Below are 16227 nucleotides of genomic sequence, written 5' to 3' on the forward strand. Positions count from 1 at the left end.
ACTTCTCCCCCGGGAAATCTTAAAAGTTGCCATATATGGGTAACACCAATTAAGCTGGGGCAGGGGATTGAGCAAAACTGGTCCTCATCATCAGTGGCTTTAAATACAATCCCGGTTCCCAGGTGTTTTTGCCAATACATGTTGAAAATACAACACAGGTGCAGGCGGATGCAAGTTTGAGTAAGAATTTCCTTTCCAAGCACAGGTTAGAAAAATAGCTCTTAAAAAGCACTGTGTGTTTCAACTGCCTTATAGATAAGACTGGTCTGCCCTCTTGTTAAATAAATTTATTGGGCCTGATTCATTAAGGAAAGGAAAGCAAGAAAAAATCAGTAACTTTGCACCTTGGCAAAACCATGTTATATTGGAGGGGAAATTTAAAACTTGATGGCAGATTTATAGTTGGGGTAGGGCATGTCCTAGATCAACTTTAAATTTCAGTATAAACATAAAGCTATCAAGTATTTGTGTGTTACATAAAAAAGACAGTATTTAACTTATGTGCAAAATAATAAACAAATATGCACCCCTTGCATTGTAACATGGTTTTGTCCAGGAGAAAATTCATTCATTTTTTTGTACTTACTTTCCTTAATGAATCAGGCCCATTAAGTAGGCTTCTGTCCACCAAGGGTTGTTATTAAAATGCCAAACACTGCATTTATAAACAGTTTTAAAAACCTCTCTCTAAATGACTAAATATTTTCAAGATAATCCTGTGACTTCCCCATAGATTATTGCAATCATTTTATTCGTCTTTCTCATTAATACTGTTTCTTAGCATAAGCTAAAAAGGAAAATATTGTCTTTTGTACATATTCACATTAAAAACAAACAATAATCTGTTAGTCCAATACGGGTTCCCAGCAGAAAAAGTGACAAAAAATATTAAATAATTATTTATGTGAAAGTTTTTATTATATTTGTTAGATTGTAAAATACCATTAAAAAAAGATTGAATTTCACAGAACTGTTTTGGAGTGATACAAGTAAAAACTGGATTGAATGTATACATGGTATAATGCACTCCCTGCAGTAAATTATATGGATATTAAAAGTCACTGAGTTTTGTAATCATATACAAGGCTGCAAGCCGAGTGCTTTTATAAAGGTCACAGAATTCTGAGTTGACTTCTAATACACATAATAATTTACTGTAGGGGTTGCATTATTCCTTGTAATAACAAAGTTTGAGTCTCGGTGGCCAGTTTGAATCTTGGTGCTGCGGCGAGCCAATCGGAGCTTGCCGTATCATGTCCCCACCACCTCACAATTGCTTATATTTAGACAGTCCAACAGTACAGAGAGACCTGGAAGGAGCTCTGGATAGAAGACTTCAGATCCAGTGGATAAAACAGCATCAGACCTCGGAGAATAGTGGCAGTCGGCAAGTCAAACAAGAATACCCCGGAATCAAGCAAGTAGATGCTGGGATCAAGCAAGAAGACGGTGCCGCATCCAAGAAAACAGCTGGTATTCACAGTTCCAGAAACAGATAAGGCCTTCTGGCACCATTATTACAGAGGTATTCTTGTGTGCACTCTGTTGCCTAGAAACCTCAGTCATGCCTCCATTAAAGGTAGGCTTAGTTGGGTAACCTTTAATTGTGTATTGCTTTTCACTGCTTTCCTGCATTGCATATTATATTATATTGTCTGCATTATTATTGTATTGCATTGTATTGTGTACACTACACCTGGGGGTATATTTACTAAACGGCAGGTTTGAAAAAGTGGAGATGTTGCCTATAGCAACCAATCAAATTCTAGTTATCATTTATTTAGTACATTCTACAAAATGACAGGTAGAATCTGATTGGTTGCTATAGGCAACATGTACACTTTCTCAAACCCGCAGTTTAGTAAATATACCCCCTAATCCTGTTATTAGTTACGCTGCAGTGACCACATAGTTGTTGCTAGGGCCATTGTGCTTTGTTTTGACTAGTGTGGATGGCATACTCTACAGGTGTTAGTAGTTTAGCAGACTGTGAGTGGGTTTATTCTGTGTGTGTCATTGACAGATGTAGCAGTATAGAAGAGTGATCTATGTTCAAGTGTGATCCTTGGTGAAAAGCAGTATACATTGGTAGCAACTGTCATATGACCTGCTGTTCACCATGGCGTTAGGACTCTGACATTTCTTCTGAGCACCTCCATGATTTGGGCAGCTATATTTTATGCTGCCAAATTCAGTGAGGAACTCAGAGAAAATGGTGAGAAAATGTCAGATTCCTGGTGCCGTTGCACACAGAAGATCACTTGACTGGTTACCACAGTAACTGATATGTATTGTCTTTGTGTTACCTAAAATTGTCTTTATAAAATAAAAATAAATAAATGTGTGTGTGTCTCTATGTGTGCCTGGTTTAGCTGTATTATTATTACCTTGGAGTTCCATGACCTGTATAAAAGAACTCAGCCTGCGGCTTTTATGTGATCATCGAACGCTTCCTTGACTTCTACTAGAATTATAGGCACAGAAGCTGCAGGTTATATATTTACATAAAGAACTTTGCCACCGCAGAAGAGGTGGGCAGGTATATATACTGAGCAAGCAAGTAGTCATAGCAATCTTTTAACTATTTAAATATTGACATTGTAGGTGTCAGGTCATTCAGGGATATGTATAACCATGAATGATCATGTAGACTCTATAGACTATGTGGAGGCATTGTGAGGACATGGGGAATCAGCAAAGGGGTCATGGGGTAGTTGATCCTCTGTGCAATATATCTGGCGATGAGAGTTCTTCAGTGCAACCTATGGCTGCCAATGGGGGAAGGATACTCTCTGTGCACATTAAGTAGAGGATGAATGCTCATTTTCTTAGTCAAGCTTAAATTAAGTCATACCTCCCAACTGTCACGATGTAGGTAAAACAGTCCCAATTTAAGGGCTCTGTGTCATCACCCCGCGCAAGGGAAAGTTGGGAAGTGTTCTGTTCACCGCTGCTCTGCATGGCAGACTAGCGCTGAATGGGTAACTAAATGAATGTGTTTGGAGAGGAGGAGAGGAAGGGACAGTCTAGCTCTTCAAAAGTGCTAGCTATGCTGCCATCTGGACATGGCCACTCCCCGATGCCGCCTACCCAAATATTGAGAGGTACGGCTAAGCATTCACTTTTATGCTGCAATAAGCCAATTTCTTTCATCACAACCTGCATGTCAACTATATATTTGTTACGCTGTGCTGCTTGATACTTCTACAGCTCTTACTAGGATACACCAGGTACACCAAATATGATCTCACTGAGAATTGAGAATCACACACTTTTCAATGGACATGGGGGAGCTAGTAACTTTATTGTTCTCTTCCTGACAATGGCATTCTGCAAGTACCCATTCTGCTTCTAGCTTCTGGTAATAATACTACCTTTCAAAGCTTGGTACTTTATCAGCAGTGATTATTATGAGTTTAAATGTTACGTGCTAGGCCTTAAGAGACCTGTTTTCCCTCCCCAAACTGTAGATTTACTTTCTATTTCCCCTTCCTTCTATTTTGTTGCTGGAGACCTATATTACAGTTATAATTATTATAGAATTCTAATAATTTTGATTTTGATTTAAAAAACATAGACAAAGAATTTGACAGCAAATAAGAACCATTCGGCCGATCAACTCAGTAACTTTTTCCAGATATAGTATAGCTTTATGTCTATCCTGGTAAGTTTTTTTATTCAGCCCATGCAACATTATAGGTCATCATCATCTTCTTGTTTTATTTATAGGGTACCACAGAATTCGCAGCGCTGCACAATCAACACACAATAAACAGAATAAAATACAGATAAGTAAGGGGCAAGAGAAACAATAAAATAAGTGAAAATCAGTACAAAGGACACTAGAGAAAACAACTACATAAAACATAAAAGTAGAACATAGGAAAATATTACAAAGAGGATGAGGAGATAGTACGCAGAGAAATGTCAAGGCTGCCAGAGTTAAAATTGAAGCGGATTAGGGAAGTAAGTGGAGACAACAGGGGTGGAGGGAAGCAAGAGGAAGGGGTAGGTGGAGCAAGAGGAGGGATTGTCTTAATATGGGGCGAGTTAGGCAAGTGTGAAAGGTGAGGTTAGAGGGAGCTGTTGAAAGCTGTTAGTTTGGGGACGGGTCTGGTCGGGCAGAGCAGCAATTTCCAAATGTGGAGTGCAATGCGAGCAAAGTCCTGAAGGCGGGAGTGTGAGGTGAAGACTGGTGAAGAGGAGAGTCAAAGGTCATTGTCAAAACGTAGTGGAGCAGTAGGGCAGTTGCACTTCTTTGTAATCATTGACTTTGCACAAAAAAAAAGTTAAATCTAAACATAAATGCTTATTTCCTTTGTCTGTGTTAAAGCTGAATCAGAGGGGACTTAAAAACTAAATCCATACAGCATCAAATAATGGCATTTAATGAATACGGCACATAGACGATGAACAGCTTCTGAATGGCATACACAGAGCTGGAAAATGGCTGGGCTGGGCGGTATATGCCCCCGGGCTAGTCCCACAGTAGGTACCTTGGGTTCGGTCACTGGACCACCTGCATTTTTGTTCCTTCAAAACAGGCTGCTGAGTATAGTCTTGCCCCCCAGGCTAAAATTTGACAGCCCTCCCCTGGCTATGTAGTTGGACATTGTCATGGAAAAAATTATTCATGGACAATCTTCAAAACCCCACAAATCTTCAACTGTGGAACTAAAAGACTAGAGTTGGAGATATAAGAAGGCATTCCAGCCCAAAAAGGGAAAGAGAAAGAGAAATCTCTTATTCTTATACCCCTAAAATTTGAATTGGTTTCACCTTTATTAAATCATAATTAAAAGTAAAATAATTCTAAACATTTTTACATTCATCCTGATCCATAGCGGTGAAATATTAAAAAATATATACAAAGAGTGTATTAGAGAGAAAATGTGCTATTAAAATACTCTTGTGAACCCTTAGGCAGGGCCATCTTAACAACATTATGGGCCCCGGGCAAAGCAGTGCACCGGGGCCCCCAGATATAGATATAGATATAGATATAGATATAGATATAGATATAGATATATAGATGTATACAGATACAGATATAGAGATAGAGATAGAGATAGATAGATGTACTTGCTCAGTGACCCTTGTAGGTTTTTTTTGCAGGTTTTTTTCTTTTGCAGGATTATTTATTCTCATTAAATCCGTGCCTATGGGGCCCCCTTGCCCCTGGGGCCCCCGGGCAGCTGCCCATCGTGCCCAATGGAAAAGATAGGTGCCAGGCCACCCCTAGGTGGGGCCGTATTTTGCAGTCTATGCACAAACCAATATCCTTTATCACAGATATGTTGTACCAATAAATATTTTAAATCTTATTTGTGCTTGTATCTTATATCCCAGTTATATTGCATCAATAATTATTTTGACTCTTATTGTTGTGTTCATGTCATTCTTTATTTCTCATATCTATTGTTAGAGTACACATCAAAATTCTGCTGTGCAGTGATTGATTCCAATCCGTTTTTCAAAGATTGAGGTGTAAAATTAGATATGCTTATTATATTTCAACATGTGTGTTACAATACACATTTGTTTCCTGATAGACTTCTGTAGTATCTGACTCCCAAATTCATATAGATAATGTATTCCAGAAGTCATAGCATATAATATCCAATTATTTATATTATATCGACTATATAGGGTTAGAATATTCAACCGAATATATATTTGTGGGTGATTACATAATAGAAACTGGATAGGTAGATTTCTAGATGTTAGATTTTAATCCAATTATTAGCATATATCGTTTATATTTCTCAAAAGCATGGGATCCCATATGTTACCTACATGTCAAAATGTTAATACACTCAGATACTAATTGAGGATTATCAGTAAGTATAGATTTTGTTTGATAAGTACTGATTAGATGTACTATAACAGGAGTATTTACTTTACATTATTCTAAATATTTTCTACTCCATTAGATGTTATGTTCTCCTTATTATATATAATTTTGTTGTCATAAATCTACCTGTTATATCCTCTAATTGGCATTTTACAAAAGATCAAAATATAGTTTATTCCCTCCAATCGTCAGCCTGATATCTCCTTAATAGCTAAACTATCATCGTTAAATAGATGAGAAAGACGGCTTCCTAAAGTCTGTGTCCTTTACATCTAAATCCCCACAATCCATTGATAATCATATATGCTATGAGATTTATTTGTATAAGACAAACAATTTGTTTGTCAGGGAGTACATGAGGCGCCACCGCTTGCCCGCCCCACATTCGGGTTGTGACGTCAGCTGAATATTAGGGACAGCTGAAAAACACATGGGAAAAATGGAGGATGAGTCGTTCATTTAAAGGAGTGCAGCAGACATGCGACCTGGCACTGAAACGGTTATTTTTTTATAACTTCTGTTCTATTTTTTCCATTCTGCAGCGTGTATTTTATTGTTTAGCTGTCATTCTTAGAGCATACTATTTGTATGATGGAAAGCTAGGTGAAAATCCGGTTAATACAACATATGCTACAGTTGAGGAAACTTTATAATTAGCTATATTATATAAAAGGAGAACACTACATTCTGAAACGCTTTCCGATAGTGGCTACAAAAGTAAATCATTCTATAAGATCAATATAAGGATTAAAAAGAAGCCATGAAATGGCAGAACAAAAACTTGTCCCTGAATGCGCAGAAGGTAATTCAGCCCTTGATATAAACCCTTAAGAGCAGAAACAAGCAACCTGTGGGCCTTCAGCTGTTGTGCTATTACCAATTCCATGGGGTCCTGATAATTGTCACCTGCAACAGGTGCAGGTTTCACACCTCTGCAGAGGAACAACAGGAAACAAAAGATAAAACTCAACTATTACCATATGTGACTTGTTAGAGAAGCATTTCAAAATCAATTGTAGCAAATCTTATTCCTGATGGATTTGAGAACTATTTAGTGGTGACTGTGTATTTTCCCTAAATGTCTACATGAACGCCTACATTCTAATAATAAAAAAACCCCAACAGATTGAACAAAGAAAAACAGCCTAAGCAACAACAAAAAGTTTAGCATGTGTCAATCAAGCAGGTTATTAACATGGTGATGCCTTTGACAGATCAATGTCAATAAAGCGGCATATGTTATTAAATCAAAGAATATAAAACCGTTCACAGTACCTGCTATCTAAGGGCCCTAGCCTGCCTACACCTGTTTTCTAAGCTGCCCAAAGGTATCTTAAAAACAACTATAAATTACAATGTTTGCTTTGCTAATAAAACTGAGTAATGAAGTTACAACCGGCCTAAACACTAAAAAGCTATGACATTTAATCCTACAAAAAATGAACAAAATGCCATAAAAACTATTTTGCAGATACGTAAATTAGTGTATGCATGAAATAAATAGAGAAAGGAACTTTGATATAGATATATATAATATATATATATATATCTGTTAATTAATAATTTATGAGATATTTTCAAAGATTTGTAAAAAAAAAAAAAAAGTAAAATATTACTGACTGCTTACACATAGTTGTGGCTGTAATTTTATGGGCTGAACCAATCATCAGAATATCAATTGACTAGGAATTAGCGACATCAGTAGGGCATGAAGGTTGCAACTGTATGAATATTGTATCAGCCTAAATAATGGCTGCCTCCACCATGCCTAGGTGACAGGTACACATGGTGTACACGATTGCTCAAAATCAGTGGTATAACCAGGGTTCTCTACCCAGCTGTAATGTTTGTAACAGTTTCCCATTCATTGCTGTATGGTATCAGGTAGTTGCACAGGTTATCACAAGGCAACATATGGTACCACAGCACTGTACACGTTACAGGACTGAGACAGCAACACAGCTTACTGATTACAAAGTGAGAGGCAAACTAGCTACCCAGGCTGACTATCAGGTCTGTCATGGAATTTCCCAGAAGCCTCTTCTCATTACTACAATTTCTGTGCTTTTGAATATGAATTGAATAGGAAGGGTCTATGATGTTATGATGATGTTCACTCTTAATTATCTTCCATATATATATATATATATAAAATAAGAAAATTGTTTGTTTGTTGGCAAATATCCACCAGAGCTCAATGTCAAGCTACCAAGTCTTACAAAGTTATTTAGTATCTAAAAAGTAACCTAAAACACATAGCGACAACGCAACAAAGTGGAAGAGCGACAAATACTGATAACATCATTTTTTGGTTTGACTGCTGGGAGGAAACCTCGCCACAACACAACATAACGACAACGGGACAAAGCAACAATCTTATTTGCTAAATAGCATTTTTGGTCTATTTACCAAATAATTTGCTAATATATCAAAACTGCTACACACTACAAATCGGACCAGCGCCACACCAGGTGACCCTGCTAACTCTTAATAAATTGGATGAGTTTACTGTTTTGAAAAGATTGTACTATGTGCCCAAGCAATAACTGCTAATGAGATTACAACATCTCTGGAAGATGACCACACAAACATGGTCATCTGCCTCCGCTCTTACCAACATGCCTGGTAACAATCTGGCTGATTAAGATGTTATTATTATTATGCTTTGGTCTAGTTATAAGGTGCACACAGTTGCCCATTATTGCAGTTTGTGTGGCCAGCGTAAGTTTGCCTGTGGTATATTTTCCCTTAGAATTGCTACATTGTATCCTATAGTGTCTTTACTGGCTCTATAATACGTTTGGTGGTGATCTATTTAAATTGTAATTCTTATGCAATGTTTTATTTTATGCTTGAATGTATTGTTTCTGTAATAATTTGTTTTCATCTATATAGTGTACATTGTTACCTCTTAAACAATGCTTCATAGATTTAACAGGAAAACATTAAAGAATGTTGATATTGGGTAACATAAACCAGAGACAAGTCTTGCTCTCCAGGAAAGTAAGCACCACCTTTTGTCCAAGTTACTGTTTTCTTACTTGAATGAATGCTCGGGCATTCCGTAAGGCAGCCACAATGACATATGACTGAGTCACAAAGCATTCTGCGTCAGCCATTGAATGGAGAGAGCCGAGGACTCCCAGTTGGATTGTCAGGCCTCTTGAGTTATTTGACACCAGTTATCTGCAATTATGATCACACACTGCTCTACATGGACTTTCCCTCTCCAGTGAGAACTGTTGAAACTTTCTGTTTTCTTAAAACCTGACCTGACTTTTAATGACCTATTTTCAGCCCCCTGAATGCTGTGGGAAAGCAAAGAAAATCTATTTCATTAAATTCATTTTGTTGTGATTATCCTTTTACGTTTAAACCAATGACATATCTAGGTCACAAATTATTAGATTATGTTATTTCGGGAGAAGGATAGTAGATTCCTTTAGCCTTTGATAAATGTTGCTAAATAAATACTGGTGGTCATGGAGCATAAAATTGGAGGAAAAAGAAAAATAATTAGTTGTTATCCTGACTGTTTGATGGGCCACTAAACCTAATACACAATATTTTATAAAAAAAAGTGTTACAAGTTATAGCCAAAATAGTTTTAGAACTTTCAGGACTAGAAATATTTCATATGCTCACCAAACTTCCTCCCTGTAAACCTATCTATATAAGAGTACAAGGCAGTAGTCCTCTACATGGCCACAGCATAGTATAACATCATCATTTATTTATATAGCGCCACTGATTCCACAGCGCTGCACAGAGAACTCACTCACATCAGTCCCTGCCCCATTGGAACTTACAGTCTAAATTTCCTAACACACACACAGACAGACAGACAGACATAGAGAGAGAGACTAGGGTTAATTTGATAGCAGCCAATTAACCTACCAGTATGTTTTTGGAGTTTGGAAGGAAACCAGAGCACCTGGAGAAAACCCACGCAAATATGGGGAAAACATATAAACTCCTCACAGATAAGGCCATGGTTGGGAATTGAACTCATGACACCAGCGCTGTGAGGCAGAAGTGCTAACCACATAGCCACCGTGCTGCCCATATGTAGCTGTGAACGTCACTAGACCCTTGTTCAAACTGATTGAACTTCAATTCTAGTGACTCTTTAACCCAGAAATCTCTGTTGATTGTTACCAGTTTTTTTGAGTAAGAGAGTGCTGGGCAGTGCGTGGCCCACAATGACTAATGTTATAGTGTATTTCTTACATAAAGGCTCATGGCACACATGCAGTATGTAAGCCATTAAATTACAAACTCAAGTTCACACACTGACAGGAGCATAGGTGAAAACCAAAATTTTTGGGTGCTCATATGTTTACCTTCTAGATGAATTGGTCTTGGAGGCTGCTTCCTCTACCATCTATGCAGAACCCCCAAACCACACAGTGCCTGACTCACAGTAAAAGATTTATTAGCTGTGTTGACAGCTTCAGGAATAAAACTGCAACATGGACTTATAAAAAGAGGCCCCACAAATATGAGCTTTACACAATAGGTAGCTCTTGTCAAGACACACACCAAATCCAGAAACAATTCTGGGAAACACTGAGTTCTGTATTATAAATTAGTAATCTGCACCGCAAACCACACTTCATACAGTGTTGCGCATACATATTTTTTTTATTTTCATTATTAAAACATACACAGGTACCACAAGCAGCTGATAGTATGTTTGTGACTACATTAACAGAAGGTCTATTGTATCTACATGATTGTATTTTAAAGTTACAGAGTCTTCAAAACCTCAAGGAAAGCATTTTGAATGTGACTATAGCTGATGTGTTAATATCTTTAACATATGATAGCCTCACACTATAGAAATCTCCTAGGGAAAACATCACACCCACATGTATTCAACATACGCAAGACCTGCTGCATCTGAGAGGTATCTTGGGAAGGGCTGTCTAATTTCAGTACTTTTCCTTTGCATGTGATATAATTTGCTCCTCTCATTATTCAGTTATGTCTCTGTCAGTGACAGTATCATATAGCCAGTGTGTGTGTGCATGTGTACCGTTACCGTTCAGAGACTGAATGAGGAAGACAACATTTAAGGGCTCATGTAAAGTTGGATGATTTTCACCCCAAACAAAAGGAAAAGATACAGGCATAAGAATGTGTGTTTACCTCCATATGTTCAGTTGTATGCATCTGACTCAGTTTATATCAGGAGTAACAAGTGTGTATACTTAAACCCTATGATAGTATAGACAAAGCCTAGATGAGGATTGACAGCCTTAGTAGTAAATGCTAAAATCATATTACCGTTTTTGTAGCTATCCTATTTTATAATAATGTAATGAAGTGTCATGTACACAAGAGAGAATATTTCTGGACACTGTTATTAGTGAATACAAAAGTCACATGTTCCATATAAAATATAATTAAATACAAACACATATACAAATAAAATCCAATACAATTAAATACAAATATCTATGGTTTTCCCCAATACAAACTAAATGGGAATCTTCTTTCTTTCCTCACTCCTAGGACAGACTGTCAAAGAGGACATGGCAGGATGGGTGCATGGCCATGACACTTTGGAGCATGAGGTCACCCCTTACATCCCTCCACTCACCCATCCACTCATTGCGGCGTGCACCAGTGGCAGGTGCACAGTGCACCAGTTCACGGATGCTACGCAGAGCAGCAGTGAATGAAACAAACCCCTTATCTTTACGATCCATGGGATGAAGTTGCCTGTGTTTGGAATGGTTGGATAGAGCCCTAAAGCTGCGACTGTCCCATCTGAATTGTGACTGTCCTGACTAAATTGGTACAGTTGGGATGTATACATATCTAGTGCAAGCAGGCAGTGAAGTGGGAACTAACTGCTTTAGTTGCCCATTCCCCTAATGGGCAGCAGTGTCCTCATCTGCAAATTGGGTTTTTCAGAAAAACAATGTTCCATACCACTAGGATTGGAAAGCTTGGGAACATTACAGTGATTTCAGCTTATGCATGTTGCCTTCTGAGTAACTAGATTTTAATCCAATCAAAGCATCTGCTGAGTGGAGCTATTATCCAACATTAGCTAATTTGCAACAATTATGGAACACAATTGAGTCAGCATGGGCCGTCATGGCTGTTCAGCACTTTCAAAACCTTGTTCACTCAATTCGGACTGTTCTAAAGCAAGCCTGAAGAGAACCATGCTATTAGGTAGATGCACCTAATACAGTGGTCAGAGAAAATGGAGGTAAGATGGTGAGAAAATAAGAATAAACGGGACTGAAATAAGCTACCACACAGGTGACTAACATTACAAAACCATGCACTAATACAAAATCACATATAAATATACTGACTTTATTCAAAAAGACAATAAACAGGAAGTGACCCAGGTTTAACAGTAATTATCAGATACTGATCCCAGCAGGAGGATGTTAGCATAATCTTAAATAAGCACTGGTAATCTTTAACGAAAGATCCATAGAGCTACAAGAATATAAGAAGTTATCATGAATAGTCATTAGAAGTGGGGTATGAGTATGCTTCAACATCTCCAATTGGTTCGGGATTCGATCGAATTTCAGCAGTTCATCAACCGTGAACAACTGGCTCTGGGGACCGGAAGGCGAACTTGCGGTTCAAAATTTTAAGGTTGCGCTCACCTTTCACATTTCACTTTAGCAGTTTGCCTTTGTCATTTGCCCTTGAAGATTAGTGTTCGCGACCCAGGTTTAGGTTAAAAGTTGTGTTTTGTTTTTTTAATGTTCTAAATGCAATCAAAATAATATTTGTCATTAATATAAATATAAAATTTATTTTACTTTAACACTACTTTGTTCACAGATCTCAGTTCAAGGTTCGCCATTTGCATTTGAGGTTGTACAATAAGAAAATGCCAAAACTAGTCAGTTAACTCAAACATGTCTGAGCTGGTTCGCACAGTGTGAACCGGCTTGAACGATGTCGAACTGGTACAATCATGTTTGAACCGGCTAAAACATGTTGAAACTTGTTAGAATTTCTCAATTTTTTTAACCATTTCTAAAATTTGAGAAATTCAGGCGAGTTTTCAAATGCATATACTGAACCGGTTGGGGGTTCATTAACCAAAATAAGCAGATATTTTTCCCTTCCGGTAAATGTATCTTCTTCTATGTAAATGTGATGCTCTCTATGTAGCAAAGACTCAATGACCTTTTACACACAGTAATTTTAACCATTTATTAGCTATAAGAAATGATAATACAGTATCATCTCCGTTCACATCATTATGGTACTGATGATCATATTGCTTTTTGTATATACCAGATGAAAGTTACAATGGCTCCAGATTTAAATAAAAGTATCAGTTTTGAAACTGTGTTTCTCAGTGCAGGATGTCCAAGGCCATGTTGTATTTTATGAGAATAGACTGTTTAATGTATCCAGCATCATAAACACTTGAGGGTACATATGTACCTACAACCATTGTAATATTGTAGCACTGTGACAGTTGCTTACTAGGATTTTGGAATTTGTATAAAATTATGTAAATGTATTTGACTTAGTATCTGCAGTGCATTAACATAACACCATGCTCATATTAATAAGTTATTGCTTCCTTAAAAAAGCCATTGGAGTCTGGTAAAATGTGAAGCTGGGGGCTGCCTGGTCTACGGGGATCTACTGTCTTACTTGCAGTGCTTATGCCTTCTGATGAACCTGGGATGCTGCTTGGTGTGTTCTGTCTCATATCACTAAGTAATGAGATACAAACTATTACATAGATATATTTAAGAAGTATATTTTCCTGTCTCTAATATGCCATCAGGACCGAACTAGCTAAAGTCATGTGATGTATTTTCATTCTCAGCATGTGTTATGTTATAGATTGCTAGTTAAAACACTGTATCTGTGTCCTATGCATTACATCCCTCCTATACCTCCTGAATGGTTTAGACTTGGTACTCACTGGCGTTAGAAGTGTGTTTTTTAGCACATGACAAACCCCAACTAAAAACGTATATAAACCACATTGCATTTATGTACACATTTAATATACATTTAATCCAAGTTTTATAAGCATATGTCTGACAAAAAAGTGCGTTCTTATCATAAACACATATGTAAATGATACCTAACTGCATCTGAGACACTGAAATTGAACAAGAAAAATTCAAACTAAGGCATGTTAAACAAATGTAATAATGCAAATTTGTACAACCTCCTTCGGTACAATGATTTCTATTTTCACATCTCTTTCCACTTACTTAACTTGCATTAAAATGCATTCTAAGTGCATAATTTTGTAATAAAAGCTATGCATTTTTTATGTGATTGTGTATTAGTAAACATCCATGTCTGTTGGGTTTATTTACCACCTCTATTTTCTCTTCAATTGTGTGGTAGTGGGCAAAAAAGTCAGTTCCAATAATGAAATATAAATCTTTACATTAAAATTACCTATACAAAAAAAGTTTCCTGCAGTCAATTAAAATGTACCAGAAGATTGAATGCTGGGCTGCTAAGCTAAGTGGGCCTAAGGAAAACATTGTAAAGGTGATTTATTTGACTATAACATCTTAAGGCTATTGATAGTATTGAAGTATTTCGACACTGTACTCTGTTAGTTCATGTGCTACAATATACTGTTATGTAATATCATATACACAAAGTGATACTGTACATTGTGCACTAAGGGCCTGGAGAGTCAAATTAATCCTCTCATCCCCACTTTTCCTAAAAGATATATTGCATTGTGCACTGTAATCCGTATAACGCTGGTTTCTATTACACAGTCAGTTTGTAAGTCTCCCTGTTTCTTGGTCTAAAATAGATATCCCACACAGTTCTACTGAGTCTGTGGAGCTTGGCAGCATTGTTTGAGCAGAAGCTGCAGCTGCCACTTGGATAGATGTGTGTGCAGTGAAACTTGACATGCTTGCCACATCAGAAAGGAAACAGCTCTGTAGAAAGCACCACTCTTATTCTGCACTGGGATTCTGATCCTGACCATTAACACTCTATAATTAGGCACAACAGGAGCATAAGGGAGAACAGCATGCGCAGAAGGAAGCAGAATACAAAACTAAGACGTATCTAGCACGTCAAATCGTTTCATATTTTAGCATCTTTCTCAGTTCCTGTATGTTAATCCCCAAACTATTTTAGTTAACAAACACAACATGCTTTGTGATGGTTTAAATAGATGCAACAGGAGTACACACAGTAAGTGTTTTCTTTACCATACAAAAGGGGGAAGGTCAGCCATTCATTCCAGCATTCCACAAGTGATGTTTCAGCACACAGCATAAGGTAAATGTTCTACTATTAACCTGATATACATGATTAAAAATCCTGACTTCACTTCTTACATCAAAATACATAGTAATTAAAGAAGCTGTACGCCTAAGTGGCATCAGGTGCAGGATATGACAGCTTTTGCTGGGTATTCTTTGAAGAGGGCAAAGTGTTCAGTGCCACAGTAGGCACCATCAGATGTGAGCTGAGAACACATGAGATGCCATGTCCTACAGCACTGTGAGCCCTTTTAAAATTATTAGGTGTTCTCAAGTAACCTCCCACCCATATGACTGTAAAATACCATGCATATATATGACTAGGGGGTGGCAGAATGCTGTAAAATACTGCTAGTGGCATTAAACCCTGTGAAGGTGTACAACCCATTTAAACTAAGCAGTAACTGTTTACACAGGGACAATCGACGATTGTCAATCATTTAATAATATTAAATATTCATAAACTGCAAATAGATAAGACAACTGTATACCTAGTTTACAGCAGTTACAGATACAACACCAGACCAAGAAAATCCAGTCCAGACCTGCCTGTTCTCACATATTGTATATACACCTGTTTAGCAGCAGACTGACATGTAACACTGCCTGCTGTGCTTTGAGAGTAGTCCGGGACAAGGATTACACTGTAAATTCTCCTGGCAGGTGTAAGTGTTCACTAGTTTCCCAGCTGAAAGATAATGTTAGAGATGTCACGATCTTAACAAAAGTAGCAATGCTTTGCTGTCATGTTATTTTCCCCAAAACGTCAGCTGCAGTTATCCTAAAGGTTCATTTTTAAAATTGCTAATTTTATTTACACTACATTGGGCCCTGCATTTGTACATTAAATACCATTTCCATAGTTACTTTGCTCAGTGTAAACTACTTGTCTTAACATATGTGGCTCTATAATAAAGGATATGTTATTTGCTTTAGCCTCCTTACAAGCAGCATTGTTTTAAAATAATTTCTAGGAACTGATTGCATGAGCAGGTGGCTCCATGCAAACCATATGTTCTACTGCTTAGGTGAGACTTGGTACACTACAGTCCACATTATGAAATTTTGCTGAATCTATAATGTATTGTTTTGCATTTTATATATTCCTCTTCTATA

At 37.4% G+C, this 16227-nt stretch overlaps 1 protein-coding gene across 2 annotated transcripts in view; it reads right to left on the minus strand.

Moving 5' to 3' along the window:
• The window catches only part of PALLD (palladin, cytoskeletal associated protein), a 291751-nt gene that overhangs the window by 181061 nt on the left and 94463 nt on the right, over window positions 1-16227 (minus strand). The gene's annotated exons all lie outside the window — the stretch shown is intronic.

The sequence above is a fragment of the Mixophyes fleayi genome, chromosome 1 (genome assembly GCF_038048845.1).
Source record: "Mixophyes fleayi isolate aMixFle1 chromosome 1, aMixFle1.hap1, whole genome shotgun sequence".
Taxonomy (NCBI): Eukaryota; Metazoa; Chordata; class Amphibia; order Anura; family Limnodynastidae; genus Mixophyes; species Mixophyes fleayi.